Source organism: Papio anubis, chromosome 8, assembly GCF_008728515.1.
Source record: "Papio anubis isolate 15944 chromosome 8, Panubis1.0, whole genome shotgun sequence".
NCBI classification, from domain to species: domain Eukaryota; kingdom Metazoa; phylum Chordata; class Mammalia; order Primates; family Cercopithecidae; genus Papio; species Papio anubis.
In genome coordinates, this window is record NC_044983.1 from 56653096 (window position 1) to 56673381 (window position 20286).

Genomic DNA, 20286 nt, shown 5'->3' on the forward strand with positions numbered 1-20286 from the left:
GATCGCTGGTTCCCACTTTCTGTATGTCCCAAACTGTTACATCGAGTGGTATGAACTCATCATTTATGCAGGTCAAAAATGATGATTCACTGGCAATATCATTTAGTTTAAGAGCAAGGATTTCCCCCAACATTTGCTGTTTCTAGAACTGAGTCTTCATTTGGTTATGCTGCTGTTCTACAAGGGCAGCTACTTCTGAGATGTGGGCTACAAGGCAAGCTTGGAGAATCCCATAGACTTCAACCCGTTGCCTGTCTTCTTTCACTCAAAAATAACTGCTTTAGGCCAGGTGTGGTGGCTCACGCCTGTAATCCCAGCACTTTGGGAGGCCGAGGCGAGCTGATCACCTGAGGTCAGGAGATCGAGACCAGCCTGACTAACATGGTGAAACCCTGTCTCTACTAAAAATGCAAACAATAAGCCAGGCAGGTTGGCATGCACCTGTAGTCCCAGCTACTCGGGAGCCTGAGGCAGAAGTATTGTTTGAACCTGGGAGGTAGAGCTTGCAGTGAGCAGAGATTGCACCACTGCACTCCAGCCTGGGCGACAAAGTGAGACTCCATCTCAAAAACAAAAAAAGTGCTTTAGTGAGAAGCAATTCTATGTGAGTATGAGATACCATCATGATTAATAAGGTGTTCATGAAGGCCATGTGGGCCATGAAGGAAGAAGCTTGTTAGGAAGGAATGTCAATGCAATCCAGGTTCATAATAAGTCTTTATTCCAGTGATGACAAATTGCTACCTCTACAGTTATGGAAAAGATTCAGTGTAATCAACAGGCTACCAGAAGGCAAGCTGCTGCTCCTGATTTTGGTGCCACATTGACATTCAGGGTTTGTCACTGAAGTAGGCAAGTGGGATATGCAGCCAGGTGAGGGCCCATGCTTGTCTCTGAGCCCTTGCATAGGTTCCTCCCTCCATGGCCTCTCACGTCATGTACCTATTGGGTGGCACTGGGTTTCTGGGGATAGTGGCTGACTGATATCCCGAGAGGATGGTCATGTCCACCTTATTAAAGAGCGCCTTCTTCACTGGAAGGAATTTTGGTGAGTCTTATCAAGGCATTATTGGTGCCTGTTCTCAGAGGTCAGTCTATATTCTTTCCCTGATCTGGTCACCAACTCTTAAGTCTTGCTCTTTACTAAGTTTTTACTAGGTGGTCAAACAATTAATCACTGTCCACACAGCCTGACCTCAACTCCTATCTCCTTCTTGGTAAAATACAGAATGAGAAGAACCAATTAGTTATGCTGGGATGATTGCCTTTCTTTACTGTTTTTCAAGAGTCAGTGTCACTCTTTAGCAGTCTACTCCCAGCAAACACCTACACACTGTGCAAAGTCATATACACACAGATTTGTTTTTCCATTTTCAGTCAACTGATCAGGAGGATTCTCCATGAGGCTTAGGTATAGGATGAGGGAAGGGTCATAACGTAGTAGGCAATGTACCTGCGTGTGCGAGCCATCTGCCCATACAATTTTCTTATGCCTTCAGGATCTGCACAGCCTAAGTGATGGTGCTTTGGGAAATGCCTGAATTTTGGCTGGAAGGATGAGATAAAACCTACTTCATAATGCAGAGCTCAGGTTCACCTGGTTTTCTATGATTAAATTTGCAGCATCCATCAGGGTCCAGTAGCAATCTTTTCTCAACAGAAAAATAATTCTTGCCAAGTGGTTGTGGCTTTACTCCTAAAACCTAAGGGCCTGGCAGAGTCTTCATATAGTTGCCTCATTTGCAACCTGCACTTTGAACACCCTTGGATCCAGTCTTAAGGCTCAAATGGAAGAGATCTTTCTGCCACAGACTTGTCCAGTTGGAGACTGGTGGGGCCCTCCTTAAAGCTAGTAGCCTTTCAATTACCTGGTGCATGGAGGAGAAAGCACAGCCAAATGTGGCATATGTTGCCTCCAAACTCGAAAGAGGTTCACAAAGTATTGTACTTCTTTCTTACGGGCTGCAAGGTGAGACAATTAGTTCTTTACTTTTCAGAAGATATGCCTTCAGTGCCCCCATGGATCTCCCAGAAAGTTTACTGATGTGTTCTTCATTTCATTTTCATGGGATACCTCTGGCTTATGCTATCTTACCAAGAAATCTATGGCACCTGCTATTTTCTGCTCTCTGAGTCCTATCATACTGATGTTATCAATGTAGTAGACCAATGTGATGTCTTTTGGAAAAGCAAAATGATCAATTTTCCTTTAGCACAGAGCCCTAAAGCAAGAAGATGAAAAGTTTCTGGTGTCCAGCCTGCCAAAAACAATCTTCTTCTGATGTTTTGTAATTATTAGGATGGGAAAAAAGCATTTTTGAGATCAGTACTTGCATGGAAAATACCAGGGGCTGAGTTGGTTTATTTCAGTAGAGAAAGACCACATCTGGGACAGTGCTGGCAATTAGAGCAACCATTTTATTAGCCTTATGATAATCCACTGCCATTCCTTCTCCAGAACCCTTTTATCTTTTGCATCACCCTGAGCTCTGTTGCTTATCACTACTTCTGTTTCCAGTTCCTTTATCAATGAACATCCTTAGTCCGAAGCAACAGAAACTGGCTCTGGCTGATTTCTGTATGGTATAGCCCCTCCATCTTTAAAGTCTTCGGTAAAAGAACTTATCTCTGCGGTTCCCCCAAGGACAGAACATAGTTTTTTACTTATTATTTGCTAGGGAGAGCATGTGTCAAGGACTTCCATTCAGTTCTTCCACCATTGTAGCCTTTACTTCACCTCTAAGGGAGAGTTAAAGTGAGGACTGGACTGATTACTGAGATGACACGTGCAGTCAGTGGAGAAAGGGTTCAGGATTCCACTGAATCTCCTGGGAGAGGGCTTTGGTCAAAACTCTATTTCTTACCTCACTCCCCAAAAGCTCCCTCTTTGATGAGAGGACCACAGTGGTGTTCTGGGTCTCCAGGAGGTGGTGTTTACTAAGAGCATCAGCAATCTATCCTGTAGAAAATGGGAACCATGATGCCATAAATAACATTAGTCTTCACCTGATCCGTGCATCTCTCAATGCTTTGGTGAAGGGAATGTTTTCTTGGGACCCTCTTTGGAGATGTGGTAAGGTTTGAGGGAATGTGTTTCACTTACTTGCTCATGATAAATCTGCTCCCATCCTTTCTCACTCTCCAACCCCCACATCTTTGGAGTCCTTCAACTATATTTTACCAGGTAATGCCTGGCATCTCAATCTCATTCAGCAGGGACTATCATTGAGTACAGGTTTCTGTTGACCAAACAAGTAAACAACTGAATCTGTTCCCAGCTGTCTGGGCTAGCTCAAAGAATCCAGACTCTCTGGAAAATATACCTATACCCATGAAATTCAGTTCAATCTACAAGTGTATACTTCCCACCTTGATGTGGCCCTTCACAATACATCTTCATATATATTTGTCAGATTTGTGTTAAACTAAATTACTTCTTTGGTGTGCAATTTCTTGGGGGCTAAGATTTGGTATTCTACTTGGCCTTCCAGAATATTCTGGGGCTTGACTCTAGTTAAAAAGCTAATTAGATGTCTAAGAAAGTTGTAGATGTGGGTCATAAGGATAATTTTTGCCCAGTTGAAGTAGTTGGGGAGGTTCTTCCACAAGATAGCAATAGCTTTGTTGCAAAAGAGACGATGGACTTCCCTGGTCTGCATGGAGAACTCAAGGGGAGCCAGGGGATCCTCACACTCTGAAGTCCACTGGATCCCCGCAAGTCCCCATTTCAGTCACAGGCTTTTACTCATTCCTAACCAATGTGCTACATTTTGCATAAGAGACTAGGAAAGCTGTGAATCCATAAGCATACAGTATCCAACTTTGAGTTTAGTTTTTGACCTCCTCATATCTAAGGCTGTACGAAATAAGAGTTTGCTATAACAACTCCAAGTTTAAAGACGATGCTTTGAGTCAAGAATTTAGATATTTGAGTATTTTCTTTAAGTTGTCCCCCTCTGTAGAGACAACCACCCCACTCTTAGATCTTGAATTCCTCATAACCTTCATAGCACTGTAAGCAGGGACCCATGTCCCCACTGAAGCTTGCTGTTAGGGAAAGGGCATTTTATTTGAAGGATGACAGGTCATGATGAACCGTTTTGCCACCATGCCATAAGATCTGACAGAATCACATCCAGCATTTTTTTTCCTGCTGTCTGTACCAACTAAGCATGATAACCGAACCCAGATTCTCCTCATTACCATAAGGTCTGTTTCTGATAACCACTTCTGGTTCCAATTTCCCCATCTGTGGGCATTTTTAGTTTTAAGCAGCAGGAACTTACTGTCCATTTAAACAGAAAAGAAACTCATTAAACAAGATACCATGAATCTCAGAGAATTTCTAGAAGTGTGAGAGAACAAGGAATAATTCCCCCAAATCAGATCACAGAACGTATCCAATGAAGATTATGGCTCTTTTCTCCCACACCTGACACCTTGTTCATGAGACACAAGAACCAACACTACTGGATCTGTTCTCCTGGGATCTTGACTTGCTACAACCATTACTGCACCAGAGAGAACTTCTTGTGGTGCCACCTCTTTGTGCCACACTCTGACTCCTAGTGCAGGGCACGTGAATTTCGTGGTGGAGCTGAGTCATCCCTTTGCCCTAGCAATCAGGGCGGCCAAGGAAACCTGGCATTTTCAGCTCTGATAATGGGAACTGGGCTCTGTTTTTCAAAAAACTTGTGAGGTGGGAATTCCCTAAAACTGGGAAGAGGATTGTCCAAAACTTTGATTCATATATACTACACCATGTCACGGGATACATCAACAATTTAAAAAATTACCATTGAGTACCTATTGCCTTGGGAATAGATAGATGAATAAAATAAAATCCCTAAGATTATAAAGTTTAGGGTCTTATGTGAGAAACTCATCTAAATAAGTATGAGGGCCTGAGAGCGCAGAGGAGGAAATCATTCATTTCAACTTGGATAACTAAGGAAGACTTAGTAGAAGGAATGATATTTGCATTGGGTCTTGAAGGCTAAATAAGGGCCCATTAAAGAAAAGTGAGGCGTAGGATGAGGGACATGTAAGGAGAGAATTCTAGAGTGTAAATATTTATTAAAGTTGATGACATAGTCAGGGAATGTCGAATAGTCCAAAGTTAGTAGAATAACCTAGCTAAAGGGGGATATAGAGAATAGATTTCAAGATCTTGAAAACTAGGCTGGATATTTATCTTTAAGGGGAACCAGTAAAGACAATTAAGCAAGCAAGAAAAAAATACAAAACTTCTGTTTTAGAAAGAGAAGCTTGGAAGATGGTTTTAAGTGGGAGGAGGCCACGATCAGGAGGAAAGTTAAGTGAGTTGTTGCCAATGGCGAGAGATTACAAGGGTCAGAAGAAACATGAAGGTCATGACGATGGATGGGATTGGACTGAGAGTATTTTGGAAGCACTATTTATTAATATTAGTGATAAAACGAATATGAAGTACAAAGGAAAGGGAAGAATTAAAGATAACCCTAATGTTTCTGGTTTGAATGTCTGAGCTGGAAAGCCATTGACTGAGGTTGAAATACAGGAAGAAGTGACAGGTGCAGGAAGAAAACATGCTATTTGGTTATGGACTTTCAGAGTTTGGGGCATTTGAAAGGCATTTGGGTTGGAAAGTTGGATCTACAGACCAGTGGTCTGGCCTGGACATACAGATTTGGGATTCGTAGGCACAAGACGGGCGGTTGCAGGCCTGAGAGTCAACCAGGTTGGCTAGGGATAATGGACAGAACTGCGAACTCCCAGGACCAGCAACACTAAATTTTTGAATAGGAAAGGACTGGAGAAGTGGGTGGAGAGGTAGAGGAAAAGCAGGAGAGAACACATTTTTATAAATAAAAGAGAGGAGAGGGAAGGAAAAGGAGTTACAAGAATCAGGAGTTGCAGTGGGGCACTCAGCTCCTTTTTTGAGCATGTCAGTGGAATACTAGCAGCAGGACCCAAACATCAGTGAGTCTTGGAAGGAAAGCAAAGAAGGGGAGCCGATGGGGAGCACGATTTCATGACTAAGAGCTGAGCAGGAGCCAGACTCCTGATATCTGACTCCAGACCCGCACACTCCTCTGGGGCTCCTCAAACACGTTGCTGGCACACAGTCCCTGCTGGCCAATGTTTGCACATGAAAAAAGGGGTCCTGCCAAGAACCAGGTTTGGACTCTAAGTTAAAGAAAGTTGAACATGCTTTTTTACTGCCAAATGCCTCAGGGAATGTAAGAGTGTTTAATGTGCGTTGAGAATCTCTACAAGCTGGAGATGACACAAACTCTCAGAACCTGCGTGTTTGTTGGTCGTGAGTTCTCATTTCTTGAAATGGGTGTTTCAAAAGACACCTGTGGAGAACTATCATTCTGTTTTATCCACTGTACCCAGTTGCTTCCATAAAAGGGTTATATCAGAATGCAGTGTAGACTGAGGGGCCTGAGAACCGCGGGGGCACTAGTTCCACGGCTGGGAGCCTCACAGACTTTTAGCATCAGCAAACTGGCTGAATTTCAACCATTCAGAAAGGTCTCTCCTTTTTTCATATTTTAATATTTCTGAAATCAAGGTGGGCCTTATAATTGATAAACATATTTAATATAGTGCTTTTGGCCAGGCGCGGTGGCTCACTCCTGTAATCCCAGCATTTTGGGAGGTCGAGGTGGATAGATCACCTGAGGTCAGGAGTTCGAGACCAGCCTGGCCAACATGGCAAAACCCCATCTCTACTAAAATTACAAAAATTAGCTGAGGGTAGTGGCATGTGCCTGTAACACCAGCTAGTTGGGAGGCTGAAGCAGGAGGACCCCTTGAGCCAGGGAGGCAGAGGTTCCTACATGCAGTGAGCCAAGATTGCACCACTACATTCTAGCCTGGGCAACAGAGCGAGACTCTGTCTCAAAAAAAAAAAAAATATATATATATATATATAAAATATATATAAAATAGACGTATATATACACAAATATATATATGTGTGTGTGTATATATACATATATATATTTATATATAGAAAAAGCATAGTGCTTTTTTTCTTAATGCCCCATGGTTGTTACTAAACCAATAGTGTAGAACAACTCAGATATTCATATTGCTGCAGGCAATTTTAGTACTGAGGGACGATAAAATTAGTGAGAGAAAGTCTGAAAAGAAACAGGACCTTTACATAGCCTCAGATTATCTCATTTGCTCCCCCCTTCCTTTCTTATTACAAAGGGAGAAGTAATAATGTTACTATGGAGGAACCTGGCAGACTTCACCCTGACCAAGGGACCAAGGTTAACATCAACAGTCATAAGACATATTGGCATCAGGTACCTCATAATATGATACACTGAGAAGACCACATCCCCTCTGTAATATCTTCCCAATAATGTATCACCTTTGTCTGGTCATGAGAAAACATCAGGCACAGCCAAACTGAGGAGCATTTTACACAATACCTGAGCAGCATTTTTCAAAAGACAAGTAAAGACTGAGCTGAGCAACTATCACAGATGGGCAGGGAGCAGGAGACATGACACCTACATGCAAGGTGGGACACTGGATTCGGTCCTGGAACAGAAAAAGGACCTTAATGAAAAAACTGGTGAAATCCAAATGAAAGTCTACAATTTGACTAACAGAATCATACAAGTTTCTTCATTTTATAATTATATTATGGTTACTTCAGGGTTAACAAAGGGGAAGCTGTATGAGGAGCATACAGGAACACTTTGTACTATTTTGGCAACTCATCTTTGCATCTAAAATTAACTCAAAGTAGAAAGTTAAAACCGAAAAACAGAGATTTAGCCCCTTCCCCATGTGATGCCCTGCACAGCCTCTGGACTCTTCAGAGAGTCCCTACAGCAAGAAGGTTCTTACCAGACACATCCCCTTGACCTTAGACTGTCCTGCCTGCAGAACTGTACCCTGAAAGCCACTTTCTTTCCCTTAATGGGACAGAAACAAAGACACGGGGAAGCTGTAGGCCACAGTGACCAGCAGGAAAGTTGAGATGAAGCTGCAGAGTGAAGCTTCTGCTTCCTCAACTCAGTTGAGCAGCATAGGGTGATGGGAGCAGCAGGGACTAGGCAACACTCAGCTCACCTAGGACACTTGCCAGGCTTTGGCTCAGGAGGGGCAGAATATGGTGTTTGCCCAATCACTGAAACCAGAAGTTATTGCCTAAACATACTGCCAAAAACTCTCTCTGAAGTCTCTGTTTAAGAGCCATGGAAGATGGGAAAATTAAGTTATTTCTTTTCAAATCCAACTCAAAAGGCACAAAGAGCTGCTTATGCTCATCACTCGTGTGACAGCCAACTTTCCTTTTTTCACCAACCCACACAGGGGCCTCCTCTGGTCAAAGACCGAAAAGTAATATTTCACAGTAATATTTCATTAGTAGTAATATTTCACAGTAATATTTCATTAAACAAAACAGCAACAAACACACAAACAAACGATACTGTGCCCTGTCACTAATGGCACATTTGAATGGAGGGAAAATGCTATGTTCTGTCCTCTCCAGCTGCTGCCTCTCTGAGCTGGTGTATCAGGGATACTGGATGTGGCCCTGGCACTACCTGGACATGACAGGTGGAGGGAGGAGAGAAAGGAGGGGGAGGTGAGGGAGAGAGAGAGTGGGCAACACGGGCGGTGTGCGGGATGGTATTTGTAAACAGGCCTTTGGGATGCCTTAAATTCTGCCAAAAATTTGAGTGTTTGCTTATGGGACTGGCTTTAGAGATCATGATTTATCAACCTGGGATTAGAATGAAGAATATCCTCTGGGAAGGGAGCCGGTCTTGTACCCCTGAGCCAGTCTCTTATTTAGAAATGGGTTTCCTCCTCATCACAGTGCTCTCCAGGAGAAATTTCTGTGATGACAGAAATTTTCTGTGTCTGTGCTCTTCTGTACAGTTGTCACTAGCCACATGTGCCGTGGAGCACCTGAAATGCAGCCAGTGTAACGGCAGGACAAGTTTAAATGTAAATAGTCAGTGGCTGCCTATTGGACACAGCTCAAAGGATTAGCTTAACCATATTTAAAAAAATCATGATATGGATCAATATAAGCAAAGAGAAATAATTTCAAAGATGAGTATATATGTAATCAACCACCCAAACCCCAAAGATATGTGGAAATAAGAAGTAGCCAAACAGATACTTTTACAATTGTACCCAGAATCATGGAATTTTAGGGCTGGAAAAAACCTTAGAACTCATCTGTTTCAACCCCCCTCATTTACTGCTAAGAAAGTAGGAGACCAGGGGAATATGTGATTTTTCCAGGGTCAAGGGCAAGATAGGGGAAGAAGCAGAACTAGAACTAGGTCTCCCCAGCCCCATTCCAGGGCTGTGCAGGATTGCACACGGCCTCATACACCTAAATTTGCAACCTCATTCCTGTTAAACCTGCATCGGTACCAATGAGTTATAGATGTACCCCATTTCTCGTCTCCAAACTCCCACTGTTCAGCCTCATCAAAATATCCCAAATGGGATGTTTCCAGAACAATTCTTTTTTAATGAAAAGCATCAAAGCTGCTGTCTTTTAGCCACATGGTCTGTCTTCTGGCCCCAAGGGAGGAGAGCTGAAATAATAAATCCTCTAGAGGATACAGAATCAAGGACACCAGAGAGCTTTCTCATAAATTGCCTCTCCATTACAATTTGAGTATATTCACAATGGAGAACTCTAAATAAGATGAGGGAGAGGCTAATTCATTTTATAAACATCGCTTTAAATCTCTTCGTGTACCTGAGCCATGAAATTAATTATGACTGTGATGAAACAGAAAAAAAAAGAGTTGTTTGAAACGGTAATGAATATTACCTATTACCAGAGCCTACTTTCTTAACCGGTTTACTTTCTAAAAGATAAGCAGATGATTTCATGGATCTAAATCTCCTTATGCAAAACCCAGATGAGAGCAAACCACCATTAATCGGGTATTCAGCAGAAAACATATTCAGCAGACAATCTATGTAGTATTCTTATCAAAAGATGTCTCTTGATTCTTCTAAAACAAGAGCAAGTTCCCTATTGGGACCAACATTGGGAAAATTCATCCTCAAAGAGAAATATGAAATTCTAAAGATGAGTAACCACTTCTCAACAAGTGTGTGTGTGAGGGAGGCTGTTATGAAGATATTCCAGATGTTTTCCTCCTGGTGTGATTTTGGGGTCTTTGAAAAGACTAGTTCCTTACAAACTCACTCCTGGAATGTAAAAACCAAAGCTTCCACCTGCCTATCAAGGGAGGCTGGTCCAAGAAGTCTCACATGTCATTTGACTTCATTTGAATTAGAGCCCACTCTGATGAAGATTAAAATTCACTTATTGACATTGAAGCTTCTTTCTTCCTTTGCTCAAGGTCTTTCCTAAGCAAGACCCAGAAGCCCGCGGTAAAAGACAAATCTAGTATGTGAATTAATTTCTGCTGACTGTAAACACGTATACGATCAAAGTGACATCCTATGCATTCCATACAGCCTTGGCATGCCCAGAGGAGAATGGTGGCTTCTCAATAATCTATACACATGTAAATTATCACAGACACTGCATAAATAATTAAGGACGGTAAAAATACTACAGCAGCGAATATTTACCAAACACTTTCTATGTGCCATTATTTCTTATATTCCTCAAGACAATCTCTGAGATATGAAGAATTATTATCACCTTCATTGGCAGGATGAGGAAATTGAAGCAAAGAGAAGTGAAATAACTTGCTTCGAGGCATGCAGCTACCAGGAGACAGAGTCAGGATTTGAATCTACGTTTACCTGACTTAGACCCGAACTCTTAAGAATTATATTAGTCTGCTATATTTTGCAGGGAGGAGGAGTAGAGAGAGACCAGGAGCCAATAAATAATAGGGTCCCATGCCTTCTGGACTATTATTTCTGGCCTGTCAAGAATGTTCCTTGGGGCCGAGGGTGGTATCTCATTCCTGTAATCTCAGCACTTTGGGAGGCCAAGGAAGGAGAATTGCTTGAGCACAGGATTGCAAGGCCGGCTTGGGCAGCAAGGCAAGACCCTGTTTCTTTAAAAAAAAAAAACAAAAAATCAGCCAGGGCATGGTGGCATATACCTGCAGTCCCGGCTACTTGGGATGCTAAGGCAGGAGGATCCTTGAACCCGTGAGGTTGAGGCTGCAGTGACCTGTGATCATGCCACTGCACTCCAGCCTGGGCAACAGAGCAAGATCCTGTCTCAGGAAAAAAAAAAAAAAAGGGAATATTCTTTGGTTCTACTCATTGCCCCACCCCCTTAATCCTCCCAGGTGCCAGGTGTGGATCCAGTCAATTGGAATATTTGCCTTCAGTGACTTTCACTCTTCATTCCAAGCTCCTTCCTTCCACCTCCAAGCCCTGCCAATACTCTGTGGTCTCAATTTTTGTAGGTCCTCCTGTGCTCTCTCAAATCATGTCCAATCTTCATCTATTCTGCATTCAGAATGTAATGTGTGTGCTAACTGAATCAAGCTTCTTCCTTTAAGCTAAATCTTTGGTTCTGGGAGGACACAATCAATACCTTTACCTCGTGTGTCCTGGTGGTAAGAATTTTAGCCACATTGTTTCCCCTAGGCAGAGCTCTCACAAAGATGTTCACTTAATAAGGTCAGAGGTGGTCAGGGAGGAAATGGTACGTGTATTGGTTTTATCATCAATGATTACAGTTTTTTTGGGAAAGCCAAACCTTTGCGTTGCTACACTCTTACACTTTGAAGAATCCAGTAACTGTTTTAGAATTACCACAAAGTTTACCTTCGAAAAATGCCACTTTCTTGCTTAACATGCTGGGGGAGAGACAATCCAAATGTGAGGTTCCTTTCCAGATAGATTCTCCTGGAAGTTAATATTTGGGTGCTGCTCAGTGAACTACACCCCATGAAGAAGGCTAAGCTGGGAGTTGGAAGTCTGTCATCTGCGCCATGGGTCTCTGTTCCTGAGGGCCTCCCACGGTGTGAACTGAGTGACCCTAGCATTGAAAGAGGTGGTTTCTCTACAAGCCTCGACATGGAGACCAACAACTCCAATTGGTGATTTGCTCAAGAAGCAGTGATCTGCCCAGCAGTGAGGAGAATCTGGATGTCTTGGACTTTGGAGAATCCCCAGTTTGCAAAGTGGCAGCCTTCTAAGGGGTTTTCAAGGGTAATTTTGGAAATTTGTGACTGTTCTCTGAGAGTGTGAGATATGACACTACTGGGTGATAATAAATGTATCATGTTCTCATAAAAATAACCATCAATGGCTAAGCAGCACCTGTGTTCTGAGCGTCCGTCTTTCAGCAGGCATTGTTTTGGAATTATATACATATGCTAGGAACAAAGGTGGCTGATTCCTTCCTTGCTGTATCCAGTTATGTTGTTGTCCTCAGAAGCAAGTGCCAGGCGATATTCATTCCACCGGCATCCCTTGATAGCACCTCTTGTGTCTGAGCCATCTAGAGGTAGTCCCCCTTTGTGACTCAGCCTTTCTCTTTCCATCACTCAGCTCTGCTTTTCTCTGGGTTGACTTTACTTTGGGACCCACTTTCTCCATATGTCAGCTCCTGGCAATTTTAGCTTGCCCACTGCAGCAAAGAGAGTGTTGCTTTGCAGAGAGTTACTGTGGGCATTTTGGAAGCCAGTTCCACTGGCTGTTGCTGCCTTGGTTTGGGTCATATGCTAATCCCAGCACCAGGCCAGGCCACGAAAGTGTGTGTGATGCTCTCATTGGCCAGTCCTGGGCCTGGGGCAGGGAGCTGTGCTGGGTTCAATCCACTTCCTGAAAAAACAAAAGGCCTGAGAGCGGGATGGGGTGGGGGACTCAAGAAGTCCCAGGCTGCTGTGGCCGAAGAAATGGCAATGGATGCTCACAGGCAAAAGCAACCTATGTCAGCTTCTCAGATCCTCTCCATTCCCACTTCTCCTGCCTCCATGTCTGCAGTCACTACCATGCAGTCTCTCTCGCCTCCTTTTCTCTACCTCCTCACTGGACTAGCTCTGCCTTTTACTGCCTCCCAATTTTCATGCCCTCAAGCCTCCTGTTTACTTCCTCTTCTGAGCCTCCTCCTATTTCTGCTTACTCTGCTGTTGTTCCTCTTTTACGGCCTGACATTGAGTTCCCTGGAAGTGTATCTAACTGGGTCTGTTAGCATCTAGGACAGAGTGTCCCTATCAATCAGCAGGGTCATGGGAAGCCAGCTCACAGCCACCAACAAGCCTCCAGATTGCTTCCTTCAGGTCCGATGCCTTTGCCTTGGATGATTGAGCAGGATGATAGAGCCACATCTCATGTTATAAATTAAGGCATTCACATAGAAGGTACGACCATTGGTGGCTTTGCTCAGAGTACAACAATCAGAGCTTCATGGCCTAAAGAACACATTTGGTATTTGTCCTAAAGGACCAGCCTTCATTATCTCTGTCTATGCTGTATAAACCTAACATAACACTTGCTGAAAGAAAGATCTTTATAGAGTAGATGCAATGTGCTTTTTCATACTCTAGATGATACCACTGGTGGATGCACAGCTGGATGAAAACTCTAGAAACCAACAACCTCAATGACTGAAGGAAGATGAGTTGGATAAGAAAAAACGAAAAAGGGTAAGAAAAGCTAAAAGGTGACCACGAGACGCTTTTAGAAAAACAAAGGTTGGCCAGGCACAGTGGCTCATGCCTGTAATCCTAGCACTTTGGGAGGCAGAGGCAGGCTGATCATCTGAAGTTAGGAGTTTGAGATCAGCCGGGCCAACAAAGTGAAACCCTCTCTCTACTAAAAATACAGAAAAAAAAAAGAAGTTAGCCAGGCATGGTGGCGGGTGCCTGTAATCCCTGGTACTCAGGAGGCTGAGGCAGGAGAATCGCTTGAACCTGGGAGGCGGAGGTTGCAGTGAGCCGAGATCAAGCCATTGCACTCCAGCCTGGACAACAAGAGTGAAACTCTGTCCCCCAAAAAAAGAAAAACAAAGATTAAAAAAGACGTTGCTCAGCTCTTCCACACCTACAGGGAGCGCACAGCATGGCAGATGGGTCTCAAAGGTAGCAAGAAACAATCTTATTAAACTGCAGGCGGGACTAGTAAGAGAACCTTCTAAAAGCATAGTCTTACACAGGGCCATGGCGTAGATTCGTGACTACTTCAGTGTAATTGAAATTTAGGAGCTTTGTAATTTGAGTTCTAAAATTTAATAGAAATGGGAAGCCCAACAGTTCTTTAATTTGATTTTAATAAAGGAGTCTTCATTTTATCTACCATGCTGTCTTCCTCCCTCCCAACTGTGATTACTGGTAGTCAGAACTAGCATGAGGCTAGCATAAAATTTAAGGAGACCCTCACTCCAGGCGCCAACACTGCATTTGCAGGAGCTAGAAAGTGAAGGCGTCCTTAAATATTGCACCCAGGGCTCCTGACCCTCTGCAATGGAAGTGTGGTGATTTCATTTTCCTAAAAGAAAAACTTTTTGGTGTTTTAGATGAGGTCAATCACTTTATCCTTCTCTTTCTGACCTGGGTTAATAGACTCAAACTAAAAATGAATTTCATTCATATAAGTGTGAGATAGAGGTGAAAATGCAAATTTTTCTAAATGTAAAAATCAAAAAACAAAAAAACTTGATTTTATGTTATTTCACTTAACATGAATGATCAAAACACTCCTCCTGGCTGGGTTTGTCTGGGGCTGCCAGGTGCCCCCCTCTGCTCTGTGCATTTCTGCATTGGCAATGTGTCCCAGAGTCCAAGTGCTTTCTAGACAGCTCATGTTCATCTGTCTTATTAATAATTGGCTGCAACCTTTCCAATTTTCCCCTCTAATAGGCTTGCAAAGTTTTGTTACTTATCACATTATGAGCTCAATTCTTCTAGATTTTTACATTACTCATCTAACACCTTCAGGGAAATTGAAGGATCACCTGAGTAACTCTATGCTGATGAGGAAGCCTTTGAGGCAAGCACCAGCCTAGACAGGACCAGGATGTTCTCTGGAAACCTGGGTTAATTGTCTCCAGGCTGCTTGGCATAATCACCTCACTCAACTTTCCTTCCAGCAGTGAAAAAAGTCCTGAGAACAGATATCTCCCCAGAAAACAGTGGGAGCGGTCATCGCTCATTCCCTCACTGAGAGGTACCCTATTCACTCATTCATTTATTCCTTCTTCTACTTCCTAAGAGGTCTTACTCCCCACATTGAGCATACCTTATAATGATAAGCATGGCATTTCCTTTAATTTTCTTGGAACATATTCCAGGCTTCTTGCTCTATTAAAAATATGTATGTCTATTCAGGAAGATTCTTTCTCAAACATTTATTCCTGGAGGAAAAAAATCCTTAGAAACTTCGACTTAGGGGTGTATCTTTTCAAAATTGTATTGAAAAATAACTGTCTTTTGATGAATAGTAATGAATCGTGTTAAAAAAACATCAGATGTTCGAGTTGCAACTCTGGTATGAGCGTTGTAAAGAAATGATTGTTAACAAGGATTCCTCATGGGTTCTTGTGATGTCCTGAGGTTTCATTTCAGTGTGCTTGTTTGCTTGTTTGTTTGAATTAGAGAGAAGCAAGAGAGGTCATCTAGGGGGCCACTTGGCTGGTCAGACTGGTGTCCCAGGGGCACTACCAAAGTGAGTCTCTAGTCTGGTCCTGGCTTCTCAGGGCAAGAAGTGATTTGTTAGGCTACCTGGAGGTGTTTGGCTTAGGACTGCCTGTTGCTTAATCAAAATCACAAGAAACTGACATGTGAAACATAAGTCCAGTTCATGCATATTTAGTGCAAAATATACCAGCCAAATGGTCAAGAATATGTGTAACACTGCTGGCTGCTGGTGTCTGTCCATAAGAGCCTCCTGTATCCTTCTCCATTGCAGGGAGGTCCATCTCAGGGTGCATAATAATTTTAGCCATTGGTCAGGCCATCCTCCTCCCCCTCTTCTCCCCAACAGTATTAGGGAGAGAGTGACAATTTCTGGATTAAATTATCTTTCTAAAAGTCCCCATGTTTATCATTCCAATTTGGAAGAGTCTTTCTTGAGATTGGTTCTTTTCATTCACTGTGACCAGCCCAAGGACCCATTTGGTGACATGATATTGCCTTCCTAGAAATGTATGCTCACCACCCATTGGGCCTGGGGTTCTTAAATTTCTCTAAGCCATGCATTCAGTGACTATTACCCAGAGTCTATCATTTCTGCAGACAGTTGATTGCATCTAGTATACCAAGAGTTTCTGCATGTCAGGGGGCCCTTCCTGAAGGGCCGAATTGGCCCTGCTGGTGCCTCCATGTACAGACAATTTTGACAACGACCACACAAAGCAGAAGAAATGATCGATGTGTCTATGAAACCAAAGCAAACTGAAGGCCTGCTTTGCCTGCCTTTGTTGAACTTCAACCTCGTTTAAGTGTAACAGCAAATAAACGTTGTGTAGAGGTCTCAAGATTCGAAAGCTCCCCTCCCTCAATATACACACTGGTGCTCACGTATATACATTTGAACATATGAAAGGGTAAGCAAACCAGTGAAAACAGAGTTTTGTACTTAAAAACACTAAAAATACGTTTAATCTTTCTTGTCTATATTTTCACAATCAAGTTTGTGTGTTACAAAGTTCTAAAAATCTCAGTTTGGTCTGAATATTTATATTTAAAAACCAAACCTAATCTGATGGAAAAGCAGATGACGTCTCATTTATGCTTTAAGTAACACACCGAAAATGCATATCACGCCAGTGTGTGTGGGTAGGTTTTGCCTGTTCAAACTCTCACAATAGGCGGAGATGATTGATAACAAGACCAACTCGAGGTTGCTTCTCTGAAGCCCCACCCTCTCACCCAACCCCTGCAAGGACAAGTCGGCTTTCTTTCAGTAGCATGAAGATTCAAAGTAAAAAAAAAAAAAAAAAAAAAAATTGCATTGATTGGTTAGTCAGAATGCTTTCCTGGCTGGAAAACCACCACCGGAGGGGCCAGGAAATGACCATTTTCAGCCTTCTGTGGTACATGAAGTATAAACCATACACAGTATCATGTGAAACCAGGGAAACTCATCTATTTCAGGAAAATCCCCTTACCCCTCAGGGTTGTTGGTTTTTGTTCTATGTCAATCAAATTCCTGTATTTTCCTACAGAGCAGCTATGGTTCCCGCTGGAAGGAAACGGAAGACTTCAGTTCCCTGGAGGGAGCTTCTCCCGCAGCATACAGGTTCTTGGTGGAACCCTGTTGCATTTCCTCTGTAGGGCACACAGGTTTATCTAAGCTGTGAAAGCAACACAGAGATAAGACCCATGGTGTTTTCCTTGTTACAAAAAAACTGTCTACTTCCTGTCTGGAGAAACCAGGGACACTTGATTTTGAAGGGACTTCAGCAATGTAAGCATAAAATCAGCCCCTTCTCTTTAATTTAAATTCCACCCTTCCCTTGGGTGAGGGCTGTTTCTAAGTTATTTAAAGATTTAGAAAGTAGCTAGAAGGTCACTGGGTTTGTGGTGGCATTGGCTTTTACTCTTGTGCAATAAAACCACATTCTGCTTGTTCCTTTAGGTGAGGGCAGAAATGACTGGACGGAATGCCCACCTGCCCATACAGTTTGAAGAGAACAGTCCAAGTGCTCAAATACTTCAAAACCTTTTAAGAAATCAGAAATAGTAGGAAACATTGCATCTGAAGTCACAGAATATGCTAATGTTAACCCGTGTGGCTGGAATAAATGTGCAAGCTGATGTGTTAATCTCTGATGTATTTGGAGATATTTCCCTTATGTAAATAATTTAAATTGTCCACAAGGTAACTTCATTTTCTACAGAGTCTAATTTGATTTTAACATTATTTTTCAAGATCACGTGAGTTTATCATTTTGTTTTTGGTTTCATTCAATGGTAGCAATCTGAGATAGTCACATGCCCATCCAGGTCCAGTTGTATAACTTTTAACAAGTTATTTAACCTTCTCCTGTCTCAGTTTCCTCATTTATAAAGTGGGAATAATAATAGTATCTACGACCCGGCACGGTGGCTCATGCCAGTAATCCCAGCACTTTGGGAGGCTGAGGCAGGCAGATCCCTTGAGGTCAGGAGTTCGAGAACAACATGGTAAAATCCTGTCTCTACCAAAAATATAAAAAATTAGCCAGATGTGGTGGCACGTGCCTGTAATCACAGCTACTTGGGAGGCTGAGGCAGGAGAATTGCTTGAAATTGGGAGGTGGAGGTTGCGGTGAGCCAAGACCATGCCACTGCACTTCAGCCTCAGTGACAGAGCGAGACTCCATCTCAAAATAATAATAATAATAATAATAGTATCTAACTCTGAGGGTGCTTCTCGATTAATTTAGCAAACATTGTTGCATGGTCCAAAAGTGTTATGCATTAAAGATACATGGAGAGCAATGCCTATCCCTGACTTTCTGGCTCTTAGGGATCAGGGAGAAAAATGGAGATGTAAGGACGCACAATAATAATAATAATAACAACAATGATAAAGATAATTTTACATGGTGTTAAGCTAAGAAGAAAAAGAACGGGTTATGAGGGTGATTTGATTGATTTGAGGGAAGGCCTCCCAGAGGTGGAGACATTTAAATGGAAGAATTTTTTTAAAAATTAGCCAGGTAAGAGCTAGGTATTGCAGGCAGAGGAAGGGGTGCGTGCAAAGGCCCAGAAACCCAAGCAGGTGGAGGCATGTGCTGTGGGCTGATAGAGTCCACTGGCAGTAGGCAGGTCCAGGTGGCACTGGCTTGTAGGCCCAGAGAAGCAGTTGGAATTTTCCTGAGTTCAGTGGGAAACCACTGGAAGCCTTTAACACAAGGGCAGGACTTGACCTCATTCACAATTTTTTTTTTTTTTTTTTTTTTTTTTTGAGACAGAGTCTCACTCTGTACCCTGGCTGGGGTGCAGTAGTGTAATCTTGGCTCACTGCAACCTCCACTTCCTGGGTTCAAGTGATTCTCCTGCCTCAGTCTCCAGAGTAGCTGGGATTGCAGGTGCCCACCACTACCGGCTAATTTTTTTTTTTTTTTTTTTCAATAGAGAAGAGGTTTCACCATGTTAGCCAGGATGGTTTCGATCTCTCGACCTCGGCCTCCCAAAGTGCTGGGATTATAGGTGTCAGCCACCTTGCCGGGCCTCATTCACATTTTTAAAAGAGCTCCTGACAGCTGGTCTTTGCTGGACACTGTGAACCACACAGTCCAAACCTTCTTCACTCCTGCAAACGCTGGCCACCCCGCAACTGTGAGATGCTCAAGGAGGAGTAAGAGGTAGCTGTGCTGGGGGTGCCCTACAACTCTCCTGCCTCAACATCCACCATGATCCACATCTGCAGCGAGACCTCTGTGCCCGACCATGTCATCCGGTCCCTGTTTAACACCCTCTTTATGAACTCCTGCTGCCTGGGCTTCATAGCATTCGCCTACTCCATGAAGTCTAGGGATAGGAAGATGGTTGGTGACCTGATCAGGGCCCAGGCCTATGCCTCCACTGCCAAGTGCCTGAACATCTGGGCCCTGGTTCTGGACATCCTCATGATCATTCTGTTTATCATCATCCCAGTGTTGATCTTCCAAGTCTATCGATAGAACAGGAAGCAGCATCCAGGCCAGGAGCTCTGACCATGACCTGTCTCCCACGCACTCCACCTTCCATTCCTTGCCCTGTATCAGCCCTTTATCCTCACACATGTTTCTACAACGGCATTCAATAAAGTTCACGTGTTCCTGGAAAAAAAAAAAAGAGCTTCCTAGCTAGAGGGTGGAGAGGGGACTAGGGAAGGAGTAGAAGCCAGGGCTTCCATTGTAAGGATTAAATGAGATAATGAATGTATAGCATTTGGTGTCATAACTGACCCATCATCATTTCCCAGTTCATGTTAGTCATTTCTGTTAATAGTTATGATCTATATTATTAATAATAGTACTTCCTAGGTATCATAATCTGACGGTATAAACTCAATGTGTACACCAGAAATTAAATGTCCCCTCTGATTTCATTCACTACAATGTCAGAAAAAAAGTTGTTAGAAAAAATTCCCACTCTGTGACCTGGGGATTAGGGAACCCCGGGTTTGGAGAAGACTCAAGCCTACTGTGTCTGAGTCAGGAGATGGCAAATGAGTTTACTGGCCTAGATGAAACTCAAGTTAATTTTTATTCCCAAGTTCTTCACCTTATTATGGCCCACATAGTTAGCTGCACGTGCTAAGTGCAAACTTTTTGCCGAGCCAGTTTGTGAAACACTTTTCACTAATTAGTATACCAATCTATAAAAGAAGGCACTTCTTAAAAATACTTTGTTTTCCAGAAATCACAATACAGTACAGTACTCA

At 42.9% G+C, this 20286-nt stretch overlaps 1 pseudogene; it reads left to right on the top strand.

The window, feature by feature from the left end:
* The window catches only part of LOC101012274, a 35132-nt pseudogene extending 15329 nt beyond the window's left edge, over positions 1 to 19803 (top strand).
* The last annotated feature ends 483 nt before the right edge of the window (positions 19804 to 20286 follow it).